The following is a 9,463-nucleotide window of genomic DNA, read 5'->3' as shown; positions in this document are numbered from 1 at the left end:
ATGAAATTGCCTTAGATCAAGTAAAAGAGTTATAGTTAAAGTAGAATAATAATAAGAGGTAGCATAAATTTACCAGCAGTGGAGGGAAAAATGAAAATTCTCCCAAATGAGCATTTGATTCCCTTTGTAAATTGTCTCTCTTATTATACACTCTGGTTTTTCTTCCCAACCCCATTATAACTGAGTTCTTTGTGAGGGGAATCAAGTTTCAGCCACTGCTAATGGCAGCAGTTGGAGGTCATTCAGTTTAGGGTATCCCTCACCCCCACCCCCAGCAGGCCTGGAAAGCTCTTGGTGTTAATTTTTTTCTGTTCTAGATTGGGGACGTTTCACGAGTAAAGCCATTGATAAGTAACACAGTAGATCAGTCATGCATTGTCTGCCCCTTCATGGCAAAAAAGAAATTTCTTATTAATGCATGACAGATTAAAAACCACTGGAAGTCACCAGACCTGAAATCTGTGAGGCTAACATGTGAGATGTAACATGTGGGCTTCTTAAATTAGATGAAGAGATATTACCTGGGGTACCACAATGCTGTTTCATACTCACTTGTCAATCCCTTTCCATTTTGGAGATAGGCCAAGGGGAAGTGTTAGCAATGTGTAAGGTAGAGGTGAGGGCTGTGGGAGGACCTGCATCTTGTGTTCTGCTCAGGCATCCTGATGCAGTTGGAGGAATACTCTGAGTAGCTTGATCTCAGAAGTGTCTCAGTCACTCCTCTAAACCCTGGCATTCCCTTTCAGCACCAGCAGATGTCTGGCTGGCACCTAATCAAACATGTAGTCATAATCCTACTGCTGGAACAGGTTCATGAAGAGCTGTCTCAGGTAGGAATAGTCAGGTTCCTCATCAGAAATTCAGGTATATGGCTAATTCAGAAGGGTGGCCCTTACATAAAACTTCAATAGGAATGGCCATTTTATTTTCACCAATTCTTTCATATTTTTGTCTTCTGGTAGCATCCTTCAGCTCCTGCCACAAAAGTGAGCCTAAATTGAAATACATCAGCATATAACCCATGGACTCCAAGTCATCCCTTCTAGAATGTTCAATTCTAAGATGAGTGTTGATGGATGTACAGTGGACAGTTCTTGTGAGGTTTTTATTGTAATAGGATGTGGGCTGATGGGTCCTAGCACCCCACTACTTCTTGGCCAACCCAAAGTCTATGATGTAAATCAGGTTACCCTTCCCAGCCCCCAAGTCACATAAGGAAATTATCCAACTTCACATCTCAATGGAAGATGTTCTTTGAATGTATTCAGTCTGACTAATCATCTGGTTGGGCATCTAGGTAGCACAGTGGATAGAGCACCAGGCCTAGAGTCAGGAAGACCTGAGTTCAAAACTGGCCTCAGCCACTTACTGGAGGTGTGACTCTTGCCAAGTCACTTCACCCTGGTTGCTTCAGTTTTCTCATCTGTAAAATGAGCCAGACAAGGAAATGGCAAAACACTCCAATATCTTTGCCAAGGAAACTCCAAATGAGGTCACAAAGTAGGAATCAACCAAACAACAAAATCATCTGGTCAGCAAGTAATGGGACAGTTTTCAGACTGAGTTTTCTTTAGCAGAATTTGAAGATATCTTCAAGGCTTGGTCTCAAGAGTTCCATCACCACAACAGTATAGTCCTCTTCTGCCCCACACCATATAATTTTAGGAATGCCTACTCCTCCTTGCCTCACTTTGTAGATTTTGCTATCAATAGGGGGCAGAGGATGTTTAGTTTTTACACACTTGAGCTGGATGGCAACTTCTTCTTTTGTAGCAATGTCAGTATTTAGTTCAATGTTTCCACAGGAACCACTGCTGATCTTTTTACCCAGTGGTACCTGTTCCCAACTCTCAACTCCATGACAAGGGTGGCTTTGGCTCTGGCTTAGTTTGCTCCCTCCCCTCCTTATGGTTTCCTGGTCTGTGGTTGGGCACTTGTTACTACCACTAATGTGGGAGGGATTTATTCTTAAGGCACACAGAAGAAGGAAGACTAATGCTTGAGGAGGGGGGAAAGTTAGACAAATACATTTTCTTACTACTACACAGAAAGGAAATTCTGAAATCAGGCCTGGTGGCACACACCTATGATCCCTTCTATCTGAAAGGCAGAGTCTGGTGAATCTTGAATTGGGGAATTCTGAGGACAATGGTCTAAGATGACATGCTCACACTAAGTTGTATGGTAGTCTTGTGAATGTCCTAAAAGGAAGGGAGAAGTTGTACACTGCGTTGCCTGAGGAGGGCAAACTGATTCCATTCAAAAACATAGTAGGTTAAAGTTATGAGGATGATTAGTGTGACAGGGTCCATAAGTGGCCACTGTACTTCCAGCCTGGATGAGATAGAATGACTCAGTCTTAAAAATGAAGATTTTGACAAACACCAACACATATGCCTTTTCCACCCTTCTTTAGATTCTCTGTGAGAATAATTTATACATGTGTCAATTTATACATTGATGTAAGTATGAGAAAGGAAGAGGTTGACTTTCACAAATCATATTCTACTGCCTACAACACAATTAACTGAAAAGTGCAGAGAATATAGGATCCTACTGTGCTTATTGTTTATAGAAAATAAAATGCATTTAATTTGGTAAAGATAAATGTTTCCTTAAACGATTTATTCCCATAGAAATATCCCTTATGCATACATTGAAATTATACAAGATTCCTTAAAAGATACAATAGCTGAAACATTTGTGTTCAGTGATTCTCTAATCAAATACATAATCAATAAATAAAACAGAGGAAGTCCACCATAGATAGACAAAGCATTTTTTGTACTATGGTGATTTTTATTTATTTGTTTGTTTTCAACATTTACTTCCACAAGATTTTGAGTTCCAAATTTTCACCCCATCTCACCCCTCCCCCACCCCAAGATGGCATACATTCTGAATATCCCTTCCCCTAGTCTGCCTTCCCTTCTATCTCTCCCCCCCTTCTCTTATCCCCTTCCTCTTCAATTTTCCTGTAGGGCAGGATGGATTTCTGTACCCCATTTCCTGTATTTCTTATTTCCCAGTTGCATGTAAAAACATTTTTTTTAAACATGAGTTTTTAAAACTTTGGGTTCCAAATTTTCTCCCTTCCTCCCTCCCCACTCACCCTCACTGATAAGGCAAGCAACTAAATATAGGTTATATATATGCAGTTATGCAAAACATTTCCATAAGAGACATGCTGTGAAAAACTAACTGTTTCCCTTAATCCTATCCAACCCCCCTCATTTATTCTATTCTTTGTTTTGACTCTGAGCCTTCTCAGAAGTACTTGCTTCTGATTACCCCTTTTCCCAATCTACCCTCCTCTCTATCATCCCCCTACTCTCTTGTCCCCTTCCCCCCTATTTTCTGTAGGGTAAGACAGATTTCCATGCCCAATTGAGTGTGTATGTTATTCCCTCCTTAAGTCAAATTCTATGAGAATAAGATTCACTCATTCCCTCTCACCTTCCCCCATTTCCCCTCCACTGTAAGAGCCTCTTCTTTCCTGTTATTTTTTTGTGAGATAATTTACCCTGTTCTACCTCTCCCTTTCTCCTTCTCTTAGTATATTCCTTTCTCACCCCTTAATTTTATTCTCCAGATATGACCTCTTCATCTTCAACTCACCCTGTGCCCTCTGTCTATTTATCTGTATCTATATATACATACATATAATTTTTTCCCCTCCAACTACCCTAATACTGACAAAGGTCTCATAAATTACAAATATCATCTTTCCATGAAGGAATGTAAACAGTTCAACTATAATAAGTCTCTTATGATTTTCTCTTTCCTGTTTACCTCTTCATGTTCCACTTGAGTCTTGTATTTGAAAATCAAATTTTCTATTCAGCTCTGGTCTTTTCATCAAGAACGCCTGAAAGTTCTCTATTTCCCTGAATGACCATTTTCCCCCCTGCAGGATTATACTCAGTTTTGCTGGGTAGGTGATTCTTGGTTGTAATCCTATCTCGTTTGCCTTCCATAATACTATATTCCATGTCCTCCAGTCCCTTAATGTAGAAGCTGCTAAATCTTGTGTTATTCTGATTGTGTTTCCACAATACTTGAATTATTTCTTTCTGGCTGCTTGTAATATTTTCTCCTTGACCTGGGAACTCTGGAATTTGGCTACAATATTCTTAGGAGTTTTCCTTTGTGGATCTCTTTCAGGTGGTGATCAGTGGATTCTTTCAATTTCTATTTTGCCCTCTGGTTCTAAAACATCAGGGCAGTTTTCCTGGATAATTTCTTGAAAGATGATGTTTAGGCTCTTTTTTTTTGATCATGGCTTTCAGATAGTCCAATAATTTTTAAATTCTCTCTCCTGGATCTATTTTCTAGGTCAGTTGTTTTTCCAATGAGATATTTCAAATTGTTTTCTAATTTTTCATTCATTTGAATTTGTTTTACAGTGTCTTGATTTCTCATAAAGTCACTAGCTTCCAATTGCTCTATTCTAATTTTTAAGGGAGTATTTTCTTCATTAATCTTTTGGACTTCCTTTTTCATTTGTCCAATTTTGTTTTTTAGGGCATTCTTCTCCTCATTGGCTTTTTGGACCTCTTTTGCCATTTGGGTTAGGCTATTTTTTAAGGTGTTATTTTCTTCAGTATTTTTTTGGGTCTTCTTTAGCAAACTGTTGACTTGTTTTTCATGTTTTTCTTGCAAAACTCTCAGTTTTTCCTCTAATTCTCTTACTTGCTTCTCAAAATCCCTTTTGAGCTCTTCCAAGGCCTGGGACTGATTCATATTCTTCTTGGAGGCTTTGGATGTAGGAGCTTCGGCTTTGTTGTCTTCTTCTGGCTGTATGTTTTGATCTTCTTTGTCACCAAAGTAAGATAATATAGTCTGACTCTTTTTGCACTGCTTACTCATGATCCTGGCCAATTACTTGAGTTTTAAACTCTTTGTTCAGGTAAAAGTCTGCTTCCAATGTGGAGGGTGTACTGTCCCAAGCTTCAGGGGTTTGTACAGTTGTTTTCAGAGATACTTCTAGGGACCTGAAAATTTTCAGTTTTTCCAAGGTGCTATGATAAGGAGCGAGGTGTTTCCTCTCCACCGCCACAACAAGCTCCACCACACCAGCATTCCTCCTCACCCCAGGATCGCCCCTCAGAACTGTGACCCCGAACCAAGCACTGGTAAAGCAAGAGATTCCTGCCTCAGGACTGGCAAAGAGATCCCTGCAATCCCCTCTGATCAGTCACTTGATTCCCCCTCAGTCTGTGGGCCAGAAGCTCAGGAAATAGCCGTGGCCCTGGGGGTGGATGAAACCTAGCTCCTTCTCTCATCGCAGTCACAGACTTTTCCCACTGACCTTCCAAGTTGTCTTTGGTGTTCCTGGGTTGAGAAGTCTGGAAACCACCACAGCTGCCCGCGATTTAGCCCTCTGAGGCCTGCTTCAGGGTAGCTGCACCCTGCGTGCCCACGCCAAACTGCACTCCTCTCCCCGCCCGGCGTGATATACCTTTCCAATCAACCATCCAGGCTGTCTTTGGCTGGACATTTGTTTCATTCTGTCTTTTTGTGGGTTCTGCTGCTTTAGAATTTGTTTAGAGCCATTTTTATAGGTATTTTTAGGGGTTTGGGGGGAGAGCTCAAGCAAGTCACTGCTTTCCCTCTGCCATCTTGGCTCTGCCCTCGACAAAGCATTTTCAAGAGATGGATATGTCCTCCAGGTACTTGTGTTTTTGGACGACTTTGTTCCAAATTAGTCAGGTCATTGGTGCTCAGAATAAATATTACCATCATGATGATTGGCATTTCTTATTAGAAGGGAGCATTTCTGTTTTGATTTTGTATCACTAATGCCTACCACAATTCTTTGATCATGTGTGAGTGTATATGTTTGTGTATGTGCATGTGTTTGTGCATGTGTGTGTGTGTTTGTGTGTGTGGTGCTAGTGGTGGAAGAACTCCATTCCCCACCTCAATTAATGTAATTAGTATAAGGGCTTGTTGAATTTTAAGTGCTTAAACCAGGTGCACCCTGATAGCTTGAGCACATTCAAAGACCTCTTTAAGTCACAAAATCAATGTGTCATTCAGAAAATAATTCCAACATAATAGCTTTAAATGAATTTTCTGAGAGCCTTACCACAAAGTCTGAATAAGACCTTAATTAAATTGAAATGGTTACAGGATCTTGGCTATTGAATGAAGACAGATGATACCATGTGAAAAATCATCTTGTGATTAGTTGAATGAATCAGACAGGGCTCTGGACACACACATACACACACATATATCTATATCTATATCTTTATCTATCTGTCTATCTATGTATCTATGTATCTATCTATATACAGAGAGAGAGAGAGAGAGAGAGAGAGAGAGAGAGAGAGAGAGAGAGAGAGAGAGAGTTTGTCATTGCATCAGAGGAAAGTTTCCAGTTCAAAGCTCAACAATTTTAGAGTCAGAGAGAAATAAAGGAAAGACCAAGACCTCAAAAGGCAATTGCTCTTGAAGGGGTTCTGAGGGGATTTGTTTTCTCTTTGCTACAGCCATTGGCCACATAGGAGACAATGTATGCAGTTGAGAGCATACAGTCTTAGGACAGAGTGATGGAGAGATAGTCAAGCAAGAAGAAAAGAGAGTCAATGTGTGTTACATTCCCCACCCCACCGTACATCCCCAAAAATGTTAGCTATAAACTAAAAATCAGGACTTTCAATACTAGGAGCTACATGTTCATATTTTGCAATGCATATAGTATCATAATTTATTAGTTATTATATAGTCTTCCATATTGGTTTTCTGAATGTTTTCCTATATGTAGAATTCACAATTTTGATAATTAATTATCCTAGCTAAATTAATTTATATATATTTTAATTATATTCTGAATGCCTTAAAGGAGTTTCTCTTACATGTGTACATACATATGTGTATATGTATGTATTTTATGAATTCATTGTGAGTCTTTTGGAATTGTCTTGAATCATTGTTTTGATAACAGTAGCCAAGCCTTCCACAGTTGACCATCCTTGCAATATTTCTGTTACTGTGTACCATATTTTACTGGATATGCTCACTTCATTTTGCATGAGTTTATATGAATCTTCCCAGATTTTTCTGAAAGCACCTTGTTTATTTCTTATAGTGCAATAGTATCCCATCATAATCATACACTACAACTAATTCAGCCATGCCCAAGTTGATAGTTATCCTCTGGATTCCAATTCTTTGCCACAAAATAGCTGCTATAATTATTTTTGTACGAATAAGTCCTTTGCTTTTTTCTTTGACCTTTTTGGGAGTACAGACCTAGTAGTCATATTGCTAGGTCAAAGGGTATGCACTTTATAGCACTTGGAGCATAATTACAAATCATTATCCAAAATGGTTGGACTAGTTCAAAACTCCACCAACAGTCTATCAGTATCCCAATTTTTCCCCACCTGCTCTAGCTTTTGTCATTTTCTCTTTGTGTCACATGAGCAAATCTGATAGATATGTGGTGGTATCTCAGAATTGTTTTAATGTGCAATTCTCTGATCAGTAGTAGTATAGAACATTGTTATGTGACTATAGATAGCTTTGATTTTTTTCTTCTGAAAACTGCCTGTTCCTAACCTTTGTCCATTAATCAACTGAAGAAAGGCTCTTATGTTTATAAGTTTGTCTTAACTCCCTATATATTTTAAAAAATGAGGCATCTCTCAGAGAAATTTGCTACAAAATTTTACTCCAGTTACCTGTTTTCCTTCTAATTTTGGTTGTATTAGTTTTGTTTGTGTAAAGTCTTTTTTTAAAAATTTCATATGATCACAACTATTTGTTTTAATTTCAATAATCCTCTTTTTTTGTTTGGTCATAATCTCTTCCACTGTCCATACATCTGACAGGTACATTTTCCATGCCCTCCTCCCAGTTTACTTATATCACCCTTTATGTCTAAATAGTTTGTCCATTTTGACCTTATTTTGGTAAAGATGTTGTCTTTGTGTTAGATGTTGGTCTATGCCTACTTTCTGCCAAACTTCCTTCCATTTTTTCCTAGCAATTTTTGTCAAATTGTGAATTCTTGTCCCAAAAGCTAAGATATTTGGGCTTGTCAAACATTATGTTACAATAGTCATTTCCTACTGTGTATTGTGTACTAATCTATTTGACTGATCCACCCATCTATTTCTTAGCTAGTCCTAGATTGTTTTGATAATTACTGCTTTGTAATATAGTTGGAAATCTAGAACTTCTGGGTCACTATTCTTAACATTTTTTTTTTCATTGATTCCCTTGATATTCTTGACCTTTTGTTCTTCCAGATCAATTTCGTTACCATTTTTTTCTAGTCTTATAAAATAATTGTTTGGTAATTTATTTGGTATTGCACTGAATAAGGTTTTTTTTTAATAAATTGTTATTTTTATTATATTGGCTCATCCTACCTGGGAACAATTGCTATTTCTCTAATTGTCCAGATTTGTCTTTGCTTATGTGAAAACTATTTTATAATTGTTTCCATATAGTCCCTAGGTTTGTCTTGGCAGATAGACAACTAAGTATTTTATATTGTCTACAGTTCTTTTAAATGGAATTTTTCTTTCTATGTCTTGTTGCTGGGTTTTGTTGGTGGTACACAGAAATGTTGATAATTTATATGGGTTTATTTTATAGCCTGCATCTTCACTGAAGTTGTTAATTGCTTCAACTAGATTTTTAGTTGATACTAAGTTTTTCTGAGTATATCATCATATCATCTGCAAAAAGTGATAGTTTTCTTTCCTCATTGCCTGTTTTTATTCCTTCAGTTTATTTTTCTTGTCTTATTCTATAGTTAGCAATTCTAGTACAATATTGAATAATACTGATGATAATGGATATCCTTGCTTCACTACTGATGTAATTGGGAAGGCTTCAATTTGTCCCCATTATACATAATGCGTGCTTTTGTTTTTACTTAGTTATTACTTATCATTTTAAAGAAAGCTCCATTGATTACTATGTTTTCTAGTTTTTTTTAAGAGGAATAGGTGTTGCATTTTTAAAGACGTCTGCATGTATTGATATAATCATATTTTTGTTGTTTGTTATTGATATGATCAGTAATGCTGATAGTTTTCCTAATATTGATCCAGCCCTACATTCCTGATCTAAATCCCGCCTGGTCATAGTGTATGATCTTTGTTATATATTGCTGAAATCTGCTTGCTTGGACTTTATTTTAAAAATTTTCATCAAGATTCATTAAGGACATTAGTGTATAATTTTCTTTCTCTTTACTCTTTGTTGTTTAGGTATCAAAACTATATTTGTGTCATAAAAGATATTTGATAGTACTCTTTCTTCACCTCTTTTTTTCAAATCATTTATATAGTATTGGGATAAATTGGTCTTTCAGTGCCTGGTAGAATTCATTTGTGAAACTATCCAGTTCTGGAGATCTTTTCTTATCTATCTATATCTATATGTATCTTTCTATCTATCTATCTATCTATCTATCTATCTATCTATCTATCTATCTATC

At 37.4% G+C, this 9,463-nt stretch overlaps 1 pseudogene; it reads right to left on the bottom strand.

Moving 5' to 3' along the window:
• Positions 1-770: 770 nt before the first annotated feature.
• On the bottom strand, positions 771-1,860 carry LOC114053198 (annotated as a pseudogene).
• Between the last annotated feature and the right edge of the window lie 7,603 nt (positions 1,861-9,463).

The sequence above is a fragment of the Vombatus ursinus genome, unplaced genomic scaffold (assembly GCF_900497805.2).
Source record: "Vombatus ursinus unplaced genomic scaffold, bare-nosed wombat genome assembly UNPS02014810.1, whole genome shotgun sequence".
Classification (NCBI taxonomy): Eukaryota; Metazoa; Chordata; class Mammalia; order Diprotodontia; family Vombatidae; genus Vombatus; species Vombatus ursinus.
Note: the sequence above shows the minus strand (reverse complement) of the source record. Positions and strands in the feature narration are given on the sequence as shown.